This window comes from Bos mutus, chromosome 7, assembly GCF_027580195.1.
Source record: "Bos mutus isolate GX-2022 chromosome 7, NWIPB_WYAK_1.1, whole genome shotgun sequence".
Classification (NCBI taxonomy): Eukaryota; Metazoa; Chordata; class Mammalia; order Artiodactyla; family Bovidae; genus Bos; species Bos mutus.
In genome coordinates, this window is record NC_091623.1 from 55,971,592 (window position 1) to 55,986,986 (window position 15,395).

At 39.9% G+C, this 15,395-nt stretch overlaps 2 pseudogenes; one reads left to right on the forward strand and one right to left on the reverse strand.

Annotated features, from left to right (window-relative positions):
* The first annotated feature begins 432 nt into the window (after positions 1-432).
* On the forward strand, positions 433-6,555 carry LOC138988589 (vomeronasal type-2 receptor 116-like; annotated as a pseudogene).
* LOC138988726 (U4 spliceosomal RNA) lies at positions 1,828-1,957 on the reverse strand (annotated as a pseudogene).
* Positions 6,556-15,395: the final 8,840 nt, after the last annotated feature.

Sequence of the window (15,395 nt, forward strand, 5' to 3'; positions counted from 1 at the left end):
CTATAGCATTTGTTGAAGAGCTGGTTTGGTGGTGCTGAATTCTCTCAGCTTTTGCTTGTCTGTAAAGCTTTTGATTTCTCTTTCATATTTGAATGAGATCCTTGCTGGGGTGTAATAATCTGGGTTGTAGGTTTTTCTCTTTCATCACTTTAAGTATGTCCTGCCATTCCCTTCTGGCCTGAAGAGTTTGTACTGAAAGATCAGCTGTTATCCTTATGGGGATCCCCTTGTGTGTTATTTGTTGCCTTTCCCTTGCTGCTTTTAATATTTGCTCTTTTGTGTTTGATCTTCGTTAATTTGATTAGTATATCTTGAGGTGTTTCACCTTGGGTTTATCCTGTTTTGGACTCTCTAGATTTCTTGGACTTGAGTGGCTATTTCCTTCCCCATTTTAGGGAAGTTTTCAACTATTATCTCCTCAAGTATTTTCTCATGGCCTTTCTTTTTGTCTTCTTCTTCTGGGACTCCTATGATTCAAAGGTTGGGGCGTTTGACATTGTCCCAGAGGTCTCTGAGGTTGTCCTCATTTCTTTTACTTCTTTTTCTTTTTTGCTCTTTGCTTCATTTATTTCCACCATTCTGTCTTCCACCTCACTGAATCTATCTTCTGCCTTAGTTATTCTACTGTTTGATCTCAGTTATTGCATTATTCATTATCGATTGACCCTTTTAAAATTCTTCTAGGTCCTTGTCTAACATTTCTTGCATCTTCTCAATCCTTGTCTCTAATCTATTTATCTGTAACTCCATTTTGTTTTCTGATTTTGGATCATCTTTACTATCATTATTCTGAATTCTTTTTCAGGTAGACTCCCTATCTCCTCCTCTTTTGTTTGGTTTGGTGGGCATTTATCATGTTCCTTTACCTGCTGAATATTTCTCTGCCTTTTCATCTTGTTTAGATTGCTCTGTTTGGGGTGGCCTTTCTGTATGCTGGAAGTCTGTGGTTCCTCTTTATTGTGGAGGTTGCTCTCTGTGGGTGGGGTTGGACTAGTGGCTTGTCAAGGTTTCCTGGTTAGGGAGTTTGCATCAGTGTTCCGGTGGGTGGAGCTGGATCTCTTCTCTCTGGAGTGCAATGAAGTGTCCAGTAGTGAGTTTTGAGGTGTCTGTGGGTTTGGTGTGACTTTGGGCAGCCTGTATTTTAATGCTCAGGGCTATGTTCCTGTGTTGCTGGAGAATTAGCATGGTATGTCTTGCTCTGCAACTTGTTGGCTCTTGGGTGGAGCTTGGTTTCAGTGTAGGTATGGAGGCTTTGGATGAGCTCTTGTTGATTAATGTTCCCTGGAGTCAGGAGTTTTCTGGTATTCTCAAGTTTTGGATTTAAGTCTCCTGCCTCTGGCTTTCAGTCTTATTCTTACAGTAGCCTCAAGACTTCTCCATCCATACAGCACCGATGATAAAACATCTAGGTTAATGGTGAAAAGATTCTCCACAGTGAGGGACACCCAGAGAGGTTCACAGAGTTACATGGAGAACAGAAGAGGGAGGAGGGAGATAGAGGTGACCAGGAGGAGAATAGGGGAAATCAAAAGGGGGGAGAGCATTCTAGCCAGTAATCAATTCCTTATTTGCTCTCCGCAGTCTGGAACAGTCAGAGAGGTTCATGGAGTTACACAGAGAAGAGAAGAGGGAGGAAAGAGATAGAGGTGATGAGGAGGAGAAGAGGGGGAGTCAAAAGGAGAGAGACAGATCTAGCCAGTAATCAGTTCCCTAAGTGTTCTCCACAGCCCAGAACACTGAAAGAGATTCACAGATTTGGGTAGAGAAGAGAAGTGGGAGGGAGGAGATAGAGGTGACCTGCGGGAGAAAAAGGAGAGTCAAAAGGGGGAGAGAGCAATCAAGGCAGTAATCACACCCCTAAGTAAAAATGGGTACTGAAGATTAGATTCTTTTCAATTAGCAATAATCGCAGCTTGGATAAACCTCATTGGCTACGATACTGCCACTGTGCAAAGCTGAAGATTAGAATCTTAAAGTTACAAAACTGATAACAAAAAGCAAAAAAAACAAAGATTAAAAATCTAGAGTAGAGGTTAGACTCTCAAAAATACAATATGAAAGAGACAAAACAAAAATCACAAAAATTATAATATATATGTGAAATTTGCTTTAAAAATAGGGTCTTTTTTTTTGCAAGGTAATAGTAGGTTATAAAAATGAAAATTAAAAGAGTAATAAATAACTTAAAAATAAAAAAATTTTAATTTAAAGATGAAAATTGTAAAATATATCTAGGAATTTCTCTGGAGCTGTTGAGGGCAGTGTGGGGTCAGTTCAGTTCCAGATAGTACCTTGTTCCAGCTTATACTTCTTTTCAAGGTCTATAGACCCCTTCCAATGTAATCAGTGCTAACTACAGGGTTTTAATCTGTTGCACCTGTCACTTCCAGAGCACCTCCCTCTTCTTTGTTTATTTTGGCTTCCTCTATTTGCAAGTCTCTTCAGTGTCTAATTTCCACCCCGACACAAGGGGGCGAAGGTGGTCACTTATTTAGGCTAACTTGTTCAGTTGTGTTGTGGGGAGGGAGGAACACTGCAAACAAATATCACTGGCATTTGTGGGGATTGCTTGCAGTGTCTGGGCCGCACTGGGTTTGCTGCCGCTCACAGCGTGTGTGCTTTCCTAGTCTACACTGCTCAGGCTCCAGGTTGCTCTGCAGGGGAACTCTCTAAAGTGGGACCTGGGTTGTGTGCACTTCCCGGGTCTAAGCTACTCAGGTTCAGGTGCTTGGGTACTCCACAAAGGCACAGACTTAGTTGGGCCTGCACTTTGTCCCCTTCCCAGGTCCAAGCAGCTCAGGCGACCAGGTGCTTGGTGAGCGCATTCTCCCAGCTGGTTGGTGCATCTTATCACCTCCTGGGTCCCAGCCCCTCAGTTTCCTGGGTGTACCGCAAGAGTGCCATCTCAGATGTGTCTCTTCTGGGGAGCTGATCTCTGACTGCGACCCTTCTGGCAGATGTCAACCGTCCAGGATCCCAGGAAGACTTGGTTAGCAACTGAGGGCCTGCTCACAGTTTGGTGGAGGATGCCTTCTCTGGGGCCGAGATTGCCCCTTACCTTCCGGCTCTGGCTGTTGCCTGCCTGCCTCTCTGCCTCCGGCGTGGGGATGGACCGGTCCACAACCCGCTAGCTCTCCTCTGGTATTTGCTCAGTCCTTTGTTCTGTGAGCAGGCCCGGCAGTGCCTTTGGTTAGAGCTTTCCGCGGGAAAGTTCTCTTTTTTTCTCTCTGCCTATCCCATAGTTTGGGTTGCTATCTCACGTTAGCTCCCTCAGATTGTCCTCAGGACATTCAGGCTTGGTCCTTACCCTAAGCATGCAGCCCACGACTCCCTGTTTAGCCCCTGCTCACTGCTGGCCGACACAAACATACGCTACTTCTCCACTGGGAGTTGCAGTTAGGCGCGTAATCTGTGGGTTTTGGGTTTTTCCCTCCCGGTTATATTGCCCTCTGAGGTTCCAAAACTCCCCACAGACCTGCTGGTGACAGGGTTTCCTGGTGTTTGGAAACTTCTCCTCCTTCACGACTCCCTTCCTGGCATGGGTCTCTGTCCCTAACTCTTTTGTCTCTCTCTCTTTTTATCTATTTTGTCCTACCTGCTTTTGAAGGGAAAAGCTGCCTTTCTGGGTGCCTGGTGTCCTCCAGCGTTCAGAAGTTGTTGTGTGGAATTTGCTCAGTGTTCAAATGATCTTTCGATGAATTTGTGGGGGAGAACATGGTCTCCCCGTCCTATTCCTCCACCGTCTTAGGACCACCCCCCTTCACTCCCTTCTTATGTTTAGATAAACACCAGTAGATTATGAATGTTAACTATTTCTTTGTAGATTCCATTTACACTTTCCTATGGTTATATGCACATTACTGGATTGCCAAACTTCATTTTAATTCGTATTTCAAAGCACTGACTACTATTTTCACAAAATTTCCCACATTTGAAAACTTCAGGCTAATTTTAAGGTGGTTCTCTATGTGTTAACATTTTGCACACAAAAGTATTTTGAATTGTTTTTACAAATCTGTGCCATTCCTGTCAGGAGCCATGAATTGTGTTAATCACAACCTGCAGTTCATAACACTCTCTCACAGTTGGTGTCTTCACAGTCTACATTTATTGTTTATGAAGCCACTTTTCATAGTGTGTCTGCTTTCCACATTGTTAGGTTCTTTGACCTAAAACCTACATCCTCTATGTGGCCAATAGGAGAGCATAGAAAATAGTTTTCTGCACATAAAACTTCAGTGTTATGATCACAGGGATAGTTGCACTGAGAAGATGTTTGGACTAGGTGGTTTAACAAGAGAAAGTCAAGCTGTGTTGCCAGGAATATATGAAACAAAAACCTTGAAATACTTTGGTAAAATTTGGGTGGTCTCCATAAATATTTCAGAAGAAAGAATGTGGAAACATCTCTTAGTATCTCATGCTTAGATTTCTGGAGAAGGTGACAAGGCTGGGATTGGGGAGGGGACCTAGTGATGTCACAGAAGAGGAAACATCCTTCGTTCTGAGAGAAATAGAGACATCCTCTGACAGCAGCTAACCATGTGCCAAATTTGACCAAAGACTCTCTCTCTTTCCTTCCAGACACTGATATATGTGTGTAGCCAGAGTTACATTCCAGGATTCAGAAAAACCCCACAGGAAGGACAACCTGTTTGCTGCTTCCACTTGTGCGTTGTGTCAAGAGATATGTTTCCAACCACACAGGTTAAATATTTCATAATGGTCTACAGTAACTCCACCTCCTACCTATTTCCATGGAAAGAATACTGAGCACTTTGGGAAAGGAGTCACTAGGCATTAGTTTCTCAATTCATGTATTTATGCATTTTTTGACGTCTTCATTTTTATTGCACTCAAATATATATCACATTAAAATTTATCATTTTAATTATTTTTGAGTACAATTCAAGGACATTAATAAATTTCTATTGCTGTACCACCTTTTCCACTGTTCTTCCACAGAACTTGTAACCTCTAACTTCATCAGTTACCATGAAACAGTTACTCTCAATTCCCTCATAAACATCATTCTACTTTCTGTGTCTATGAATCTGACTCTTCTAAGTACTTTCATAAATAAAAGCATATTCCTCCCTTGGCATGTGGCTTCTTTCAAAAGGATAAGACTTTCAAGGTTCATGCATGTTGTAGCATATGGCAGATAAATTCATTTCTTTTTAAGGCAGGACATTCTTGCATTGTGTGTATGTACCTCATTTTGTTTAATCATTTCTCTCTCAATGGGCATCAGGGTTGTTTCCACTTTTTGGCTATTGTAAGTAATGCTGGTAAGATATTATCCAATTCACTGCCTTCAACTTTAGGGAGTATACACCTAGATGGGAATTGCTCACTCTAACAGTAATTCTGTGTTAAATTTTTAAGAACTGCCAGACTGTTTCTCACAGCAGCTGCACCATTTTACATTCCCATCAAGAAGGTACAAAAGTTCCATTTTAACTTTCTCAGCAACACTTTCTAATTTAATATGTCTGAATATTTCATCAGAGAAGATCAATATGCACACTGCACAAGATGGTATATTTTTATTTCCTACATATTTAAGTGTTTTACAAATAAAAATTGGGATAATGAAATGGTGAGTCTGCTCTCTCTCTAGATGCAGAGCAGTGTGCCCCATGCCCAGACCGAGAGTATCCAAACAGGGAAAGAAATCACTGCCTCCCCAGGGTTGTGACCTTCCTGGCGTTCGAGGGTTCTCTGGGGATGTCACTGGCCTGCACAGCTCTGTGCTTCTGTGTTCTCACGGCTGTAGTTTTCTGGGTCTTTTTGAAGCACCGAAACACCCCCATAGTCAAGGCCAATAACCGGGCTCTCAGCCATGTCCTGCTCATCTCCCTCCTCCTGTACTTCCTCCGCTCCTTACTCTTCATCAATCATCCCCACACAGCCACCTGCATCCTCCAACAGATCACATTTGGAGCTGTGTTCACTGTGGCTGTGGCCACTGTTTTAGCCAAAACCCTGGCTGTGATCCTGGCATTCAAGGCCAGGAAACCAGGAAGAACCATGAGATGATTGCTGGTCACAGGAGCTACTAACTATGTCTTTCCCACGTGCTCCTTGATCCAGGTGATCATCTGTGGTGTCTGGCTGGGAACCTCTCCCCCTTTCCTTGAGATAGACGCTCACTCTGAGCCCAAAGAGCTCTTCATCTTGTGCAACAAGGGCTCAGTCACTGCCTTCTACCATGTCCTGGGCTACCTGGGCTCCTTAGCCCTGGGGACCTTCTCCTTGGCTTTCCTGGGCAGAAACCTGCCTGATGCCTTCAGTGAAGCCAAGTTCCCGACCTTCTGCATGGTGGTGTTTCTCAGCATCTGGGTCACCCTTCTCCCCGTCTACCACAGCACCAAGGGCAAGGTCATGGCAGCCGTGGAGACCTCCATCTTGGCCTCCAGTGCTGGGCTCCTAGGCTGTATCTGTATCCCAAAGTGCTACATTATCCTCCTAGGACCTGTGATGAATTATCTGAAAGATTTAAAGAATCAAATAGACTCCAAAAGAAATTGGCATGCAGATTTTATTTCATAATAAGTCTCTGTTACATTTGCTTTGAATAATATACCACTCAGAGAGATGACATTATTCATTCAGATATTAGAAACAATCAAAACTACTTCACCTCTATTCAGCCAGGGATTCTCTCTCTTTTTTTTAAGTCTCTGTGTACAACTACACTCAGCCATTAAGAGTTACAAATAATTGTTCCATTTCAGATTAATGACTCCTCAAAGCTTCTGCTACTAAGTCTAGCCGGGTCCTCCATCATTTAGTATATAGCATCTTTTTTGTTTGTGCTTTGTCACTCAGTCATGTCCAACTCTTTGCAACCCACCAAACCCACCAAGCTCCTCTGTCATTGGGGATTCTCCCTGCAAGAATACTGGAGTGGGTTGCCATGCCCTCCTCCAGGGTATCTTCCCAAACCAGGGATTGAACCCAGGTCTCCCGCATGGCCTGTGGATTCTTTACTGTTTGAACCTCCAGTATACAGTAAGCACATCCTTTTTGTTTTGGCCATTCTTGTATCCAAAAGGTTCATTTTATATGGAAAAGCATTTCAGACTACCCTTTATTGTATTTTGTCTGTTTGGTTTCATCAACTGATGGTGGAAATATACATATTAGCAGAAAATATTGAAAAGTATACATGCTTTTCATATGTGTTAATGGAATTCTCTTAGAGATTTTAATTTAAATTAAATTTAAATTTTAATCTAAAATGTATTTTAAAAGATATTTTTTTCTGAATACAGAAATTAAAGTTAAAAATAATTGTAATATACTTTCTTCATTCTTTTAGATCATAATTTTGCCACTTAAAAATGGAAACTTAGTGAACTCCCAATTTCCAAATAAAATGGGCTTTTTCTGGAACCTCTGCATCAATATTCTGTTTGTTCAGTTTTTCCTCCAATAATGAACTTTTGAGAAATATTTTGGTATATTACTTTTTCCCCATAACCTTTCTAATGTTTTATCCCTCAATAAAAATTCCAGTTTTACTTTGACAAAATTCCTTTTCTTGTGAATTTGAGAATCAATATCACTAACTTCTAGAAATTATACTCTGTTTCCAACTTTATTATACCGAATCACTTCCTTTGGATGAAAATAAGCTCACTAAAATTTTTAAAAGACAAATTATTGCATTTATTTTATAAATTTTTAAACTTTTTATTTTGTATTGGGTATATCTGATTTAAAGTGTTTTGATCATTGATAAAGATGGTATTCTCTATTTAATCAGGGATTTTATTTCCTCTCAATGCTTTAGTTTTTCTTTTTCTCTACTATATTTGTTTTAAAAGTCATTGATTTGTCATTTTTCATTATTACCTTCATTCCAATCACAGAGTTTATTTAGATTTTCTCTTTTGTATTTCTTGAGAAAGAATCTCAGATTATTGTTTTCAGACATTTCTTGTACATTGTTGTAGTTGTTTAGCCACTAAGTTGTGTCCAACTCTTTGCAACTCCATGGACTGTAGCCCACCAGGCTCCTCTGTCCATGGGATTTCCCAGGCAAGAATACTGGAGTGGTTTGCCATTTTCTTCTCCAGTCAGTCTTCCTGACTCAGGGATCGAACCTGAGTCTTCTACATTGGCAGGAAGATTCTTTACCACTGAGCCACCAGGGAAGGTTTTTGTAAGCATGGTGGGCTGCCGTCTATGGGGTCGCACAGAGTTGGACACGACTGAAGTGACTTAGCAGCAGCAGCAGCATTGCAATAAATTTCCCTCTCAGCACCTTTTTATGTGCATTCCAGAAATTTTGACATAATGCATTTTCATATTCATTACTTTTTATCCATTTTAAAATTTCCATTAAGTTTTCTATTTTTGTTGTTGTTGTTGTTGTTCAGTCCTAAGCTATGTCTGACTCTTTACAACCACATGGACTGCAGCATGCCAGGCTTCCTTGTCCTTCACTATCTCCTGCAGTTTGCTTAAATTCATGTCCATTGAGTCAGTGATGGCATTCAACCATCTCGTCATCTGCTGCCCTCTTCTCTTTTGCTCTCAATCTTTCCCAGCATCAGGGTCTTTTCCAATGAGTTGGCTCTTCCCATTAAGTGGCCAAAGTATTGGATCCCCAGCTTCAGCGTTGGTCCTTCCAGTGAATATTCAGGGTTGATTTCCTTTAAGATTGACTAGTTGAATCTCTTTGCAATCCAAAGGACTCTCAAGAGTCTTCTCTAGCTCCACAATTCTAAAGCATCAATTCTTTGGTGCTCATCCTTCTTTACGGTCCAACTGTCATATCCATCCATATATGATTACTGGAAAAACCATAGCTTTGAGTATACAGGCCTTTGTCAGCAAAATGATGCCTCTGATTTTTAATATGCTGTCTAGGTTTGCCATAACTTTTCTTCCAAGGAGCAAGCGTCTTTTAATTTCATGTCTGCAGTCACCGTCAGCAGTGATTTTGGAGCCCAAGGAAACAAAATCTGCCACTGCTTCTACTTTGTCCTTTTCTGTTTGCCATGAAGTGATGGCATGGAATGCAGTGATCTTAGTTTTTTGAATGTCGAATTTTAAGCCAGCTTTCTCATTCTCTTTCACCTTCATCAATGGCTCTTTAGTTCCTTTTTTAGTTCTTTTCTCTTTATTTGCTTGCAAATTTTTTTTGTCTTGAGCTTTCAGAAGGTCAATTATAGTGTCTTGGCATAGTTTTTCTGTGGGGAAAGGGCAGAACTGTTTGAGTTCTGCTTAGATTAAAATCTGTAGTTTTATGCCTTTCTCCATGTTTGAGATATTTTCAGCTAATAGTTCTTAAATTATTTCTCAGCCTCACATACTTGATCTTCTGTTAAGAGGACTTCAAGGACATAAACATTACATTATTTGCTGTATTTTCACAGGTCTCTGAGGCTTTGTTCATTTTTTTCCAATCTATTTTCTCTATCTTTAGATACATTAAATTCTATTGATCCAAACTCAGATTCACCACTTCTGTCATCTGACAACTCCAATATACTATTGAGCTCACCCAGAGTTTTTTCTTTCAATTATTCTATTTTTCAACTCTACGGTTTTCATTTGGTTTTGTGCCTTCTATCTCTTTGCTGGCATTTTCCATATTTTTGTTTCAAGATTTTTTTTTCTAATTTTTAGTTGAAAAAATTTGTGATGGTTGCCTTAACATTCTCATAATTTAATTCCAAAATATGAGACATTCCAAGGATAGCATCTTATTATGGTCATTCAAGGATAGCCACCCTATGATTGTCTGTGTCCTACTAGTAATTTTCTTGGTCCCTGACATAATCTATGATTTTTCTATACTTTTTATTCTTCCCTGGACTTTTTACATATTGAGATACTCCAGATCCTATTTAATCTTCCATTTTTGCAGACATTCATCTCAGTTAGGTTTATTACATTGGTCCTGATATCAATTTGTGTGCCATGATTCCCATGACAATGCAGTTTTCAGAGCTCTTGGAGTGCCACTCTGTCCTGCCTTGGAAGACAGCATAGGCTGTCACACTGCAGTTCAGATTTTATAGTTTGGGCGTATTATATCAGTTCACATTTGCTTCATGAGGTGACTGCCAAGCACTTCTTGTGTAGCATTTAAGAGTCCCTTTCTTGAGTTCCTTCCTCTCCAAGGTCCTCCTCCCTTTCTCTCTGAGAGAATGAAGGATGCCCTATGCCACCTCTGGGTGGGAGTAGAAGTTTGGACTCCATGTCTAGTGAGAAAAGAAAAAGGACATGTCACCTTGGGTTTCCTGCTGCCATTGCGTGCATGCTAAGAAACTTCAGTCATGTCAGACTCTGTGCAACCCTATGGACTGTAGCCCATCAAGCTCCTCTATCTATAGGATTCTCCAGGCAAGAATACTAAAGTGGGTTGTCATGCCCTCCTCCAGGGGATCTTCCTAACTCAGGGATTGAACCCTGCATCTCTTATGTCTCTTGCAATGGCAGGCAGGTTCTTTACCACTAGCGCCACCTGGGGAGTCCTCCTGCTGCCATTACATGGAGGCAAATGTCCAGACCTCCTTAGTCTCTCCGATACCGATCCAGCAGGCTATATCCTACACCTGTTGGAGATAACAGGACAAACTCCCAGCTTTGGCTCCACTGACATATACTGAATATGAAAGTACCCACCTGGATTGCTGGCTGTTTTCTGCTGGAGGTGGGATGAGTAGGAGAGCAGATTTCTGACTTACTCTTGCTGATGTTGCCCAGTGGGCCCATAGCGTGACTTCTTGGTCACTTGCTGTCATGGGACTAGAGAGTCAGTGAAGCCTGGGTCAGCAGCAAGGAACATACCTTACGCTATCTGATGACCTTAGATGGGTAACAGGCATCTATACTTCCTACTTAGTTCCCACTGACATCAGGGGGTTATCTGTGGTGTTTGGGTGGTGTAGGGCAAGTTTTGTCAAAAATGTTTCTGTTCTGTGAGTCCCATGTTCTAATCTTTTGGCCAAAGACAACAGGTCCTCCTTAGGGTTCTGTTAGGGGGATTAAAATGGAGGAAGTCTCGTTCAGGCTTCAAAAACGGGACCAGGCCTCTAACCTGCTTCTGACCCGCCTGGACACTTCCTGGATGCCTGCAAGCACAGCTAGTCAGGGCTCACTTTAGATAAGAAAGGAAGTGAATCTTGGAATTTTTCAGCCCCTGGAGGTCTGGCCAACCCCCGGTATCTAATGAAATTCTATGACTTGTAAGGTGAAACAAAACAGCTAAAAATTGTAAAGAGGTTAAAGTAAAACCAGAGCTGCACTTTTGTGGGCAAACTGATGATGATATCAGTTGGTGGTGGGAGCTCCAGAAACTGTGATTTGAAGCCTTATCTGTGGGGTGGATGCACCCCCACCCGCCTGGCCCCCTGGGGCCCTTTTCAAATTGGGACTCCAGATTGCTGTAAACTAAGGACTTTCTAGTGCTGTTTAAGTTTGGATGTAGGTTGGCCCAATTTGGTGATTTATACACAGTTACTTCCCTGTTGTTTCTATTTCTTTTCTTTTAATGACTGTAGATTGAAATTAAGTCAAATAATCTTCTATATAAATTTGAAATGGTTTATATGTATAATGAGTGGTTTCTTCGTTAAAAAAAATCCTTCAAACCTAAAATGAAAGTAAAACTTTCAGCAAAACAGATTCTTTTTGTTTGTTTGTGTCTGTTGGCAATTCCAGGTTGCAAGTTTCTCTGGTGATCAGTATGAGATAATATGTGATTCAAATAAAACCTAAGACCTCACAGTTGTGTTTTTCCTCAAATGAGGAGGTTCTTTCCCAGTCTGTCTTCCTCTTTTCTTCTTTCAATTTCCACACATTGTCTGTTTAATTATTTCCATGGTTTTTAATTGTATTTAGCATAGAGTCAAAAAAAAAAAAAAAAAAGAGTCTACATTGTCTTATCCAGAACCAGAAAGCACATTTTTTTTTAAGGGTTTAATACCATTTTAATATTTTCTATTTTAATATCTATTTCTATTCTTTGAATTACATATTAGGATGGGTATTACATCTTAAATTTATTTTATTGTGACAAAAAACACACAACATAAAATTCACCCTGCAAACAATCTATAAGCACACATTACATTATGTTCAACCACATGCACACTGTTGTGCAATGGATTCTCAGAACTGCCCCACCCCCCAACATTATGCATGAGTGAAACTATACTCACCAAGCAACTCCCCAGATCCCCTTACCCCTGTCTTGGAAACCACCTTTCTAATTTGTTTTTATGTTTGACTACTTTAGTTATCTCATTTAAGTGGAATCATGCAACCTCTGTTCTTTTCTACTGATCTATGTCGCTTACCATTATGCCCTCAAGGCTCATGCATGTTGTAGCATATAACAGGATTTCCTTCCTTTTTAAGGTTAAATAATATTCCATTGTATGTATATGACCCATTTTCCTTATTCTTTCATCCATTAAAGTGCATTTAGGTTGTTTACCTCTCTTTGTTGTTTTTAATAATGCTGCAATGCATTTTTTCCCCCCTGCAATGCATTTTTTCAAATGATTTCCTGGCAGTTAGTGAGACTGGAAAAAATTCTTCTTACATGCATTAACATTATAAATTACATTATGTCAAATTATGACATAATGTGTCGGGAGCCGTGTTAGGCATTACTGACAAAATGAAGGCACAGCCCCAACTCCCTCTCCTCATCCCACAGGCACGGTCCCGGGATGAAGGAGTTAGATCTTGTGATTCTGACTTGTTCTTTCCTTTCTTTGGTTGAACTGGCTGGAAAGAATGTTAAGGTGCTTATTGTTCTTGAGAGAAGCATGAGAAAGCACAAAGCCTTCTGCAGTTGTGCCCAGAAAATAATCTATAAAGTAACCATTGACATTTGTTCAAGGATCTTTACAAAGAATGTTCCAGGATGAGCACGTAGGCCACAGCTTGAGGCCATGGGAAGGATTGTTATCTGAGACCTGTTTGTGAGGGGAATGTTTATGGCAAAGGAAGTTTGCTGAGCTTAGGGTTTAGGAATAATTAAGAATAGCTAGAAGTCTTTTTAGGAGATAGTGAGCTTAGGATACTAGAGGCAAGCAGGATTTAGAAAGATAAGAAATAAACTGAGGGATGTGGTATGCAGCCCAGACATAAGCATGAGTTACAATGTAACTCTGGTTGAAGGGCAACAATGATTTATGGAGACAATAAATCTGGGTGAGGGGGAGCTGAAAATGTAAAACCTCTGACCTAATGCTTTTGAAAAAGTATAAAAGAAGACCTGATGCTTGAAATAAACATACAGTCCCACATGTTTATTGAAACCTTGAGTCAGAGGCTGCATCATTCTCCGCCAACACCGCTCATCTCTTCAGGCTGATTCCCTGGCTGCTGGAGCTGGACTCCAGCAATAACGTCATAAATGTCATTAATTACATTTCTAAATTTCTAAAGTATAAATATTTGTTCAGTTCGGTTCAGTCACTCAGTCGTGTCTGACTCTTTGCGACCCCACGGACTGCAGCACACCAGACCTCCCTCCATCACCAACTCCCAGAGTTTACTCAAACTCATGTCCATCGAGTAGGTGATGCCATCCAACCATCTCATTCTCCGTTGTCCCCTTCTCCTCCCACCTTTAGTCTTTCCCAGCATCAGGGTCTTTCCCAATGAGTCAGTTCTTCACATTAGGTGGCCAAAGTATTAGAGTTTCAGCTTTAGCATCAGTCCTTCCAACGAATATTCAGGTCTGATTTCCTTTAGGATGGACTGGTTGGATCTTCAGTGCTCAGCTTTCATTATAGTCAAACTCTCACATCCATACATGACTACTGGAAAAACCATAGCTTTGACTAGACGGCCCTTTGTTAGCAAAGTAATGTCTCTGCTTTTTAATAAGCTGTTATTTATTTGTTACTTAACAGTAAATCTTGCCTGATTATGATTTGTATTAATATCAATTCATTAATAATTTAAGAATTTTGCATCAAAGGTTTTATTATAATGGATTTTTTGTGTGTGTGTTTATGTTCAGGAAGCTTGCAAAATATGGGATTCCTGATATTTGAGTATTTAGTAAAGTTCTGTAGTAAACCTCTAGGATAGGAAGTACCTTCCTAGATCTGAGACAGAAATCCAATAAATAAATAAAGTGATTGATATATTTAACTATATCAGAAGAAAACTGCAGTTTTATTAAACTGTTTTCTACATACTTTTTTACTTGCTAGAATGAGATATTATTTTACTAATGAAGTTCAATAATGATTTTGAAATAAAATAACTATTGAAAACGTAAATGAAATATTTACATTCTAGCAATACACTCCCATTGATTTCATCTGTAAAATGGAGATAGATAATAGTATCTTCCTTATGGGTTGCTGTGAAAATACTCAGAAGTAAAGTACACTAAGTGGCTTCAGTGGTAAAGAACTCGCCTCCCAATGCAAGAGACACAGGTTTAATCCTTCCATCAGGAAGATTCTCCTGGAGAAGGAAATGGTAACCCATTCCAGGATTCTTGCCTGGGAAATCCCATGGACGAAGGAGCCTGGAGGGCTACAGTCCATGGGGACACAAAGTGTCAGACACAACTTAATGACTTAAACAACAATGTACAGAAAATGCTTGTAACGCATTGTGCAATGTAATGTGCTATTCATTTTTCCACCAGGGTGAGTACCATTTTTTTTTTTTTTTAATGCTTGAAGTCTGTGATTCTTAAATTCTATTTTTGCAAAGAGATCCTTTTTAAAATAAATTCTACCAAGTTTGATGATCCCTTTGGAATAAAAATTCAGGTTTCTGTGTGTGTGTTTGTATGTATATATACACCTATATCTCAAACAAAACTTTAAGCCTTATTAAAAGCTACTTACCCAGTCTTTATTCCGGCTTCCATAAAGAACTTCTTCGTTTTTCTGGTTGTAATTCTGTATTTCTAAATTAGCTACTTATATGGCTTTTTCATTTTTCAGCTTTTGATTTTTTTTCTAATAATATTCTTCTCTGAGAAAATTAGCATGTAGTTTTCTTGCTATGTTAAAATGTAATTCCCTTTCCCCCAATATAATTATATAATAAGTTAGGATAAATTGAAAGTCAATGACTATTGTTTTATTACATAGATGTTTACCATTCTAGGACGTGAGTCTGATCCAGATATTATGATTACATTTTCTTTCTCATTTTTTTCTTTGGATCATCTAAATGGTAAATTTCTCTTGTTTGTTTAATTTCTAAGAATTCATCACTGGTTTATCTTTCTCCAGTATAAATTTAAATCTCTTTTCAGTAGATCCAGATGCAATTTATCAGCTTCAGTTCCTGCTTGGGGACTTCCCTCTTGGAACTGTACACATACACAGACATAGCTATATACACTGTATCTGGATGGTTAGAGGAGAAAATTATGGTTATAT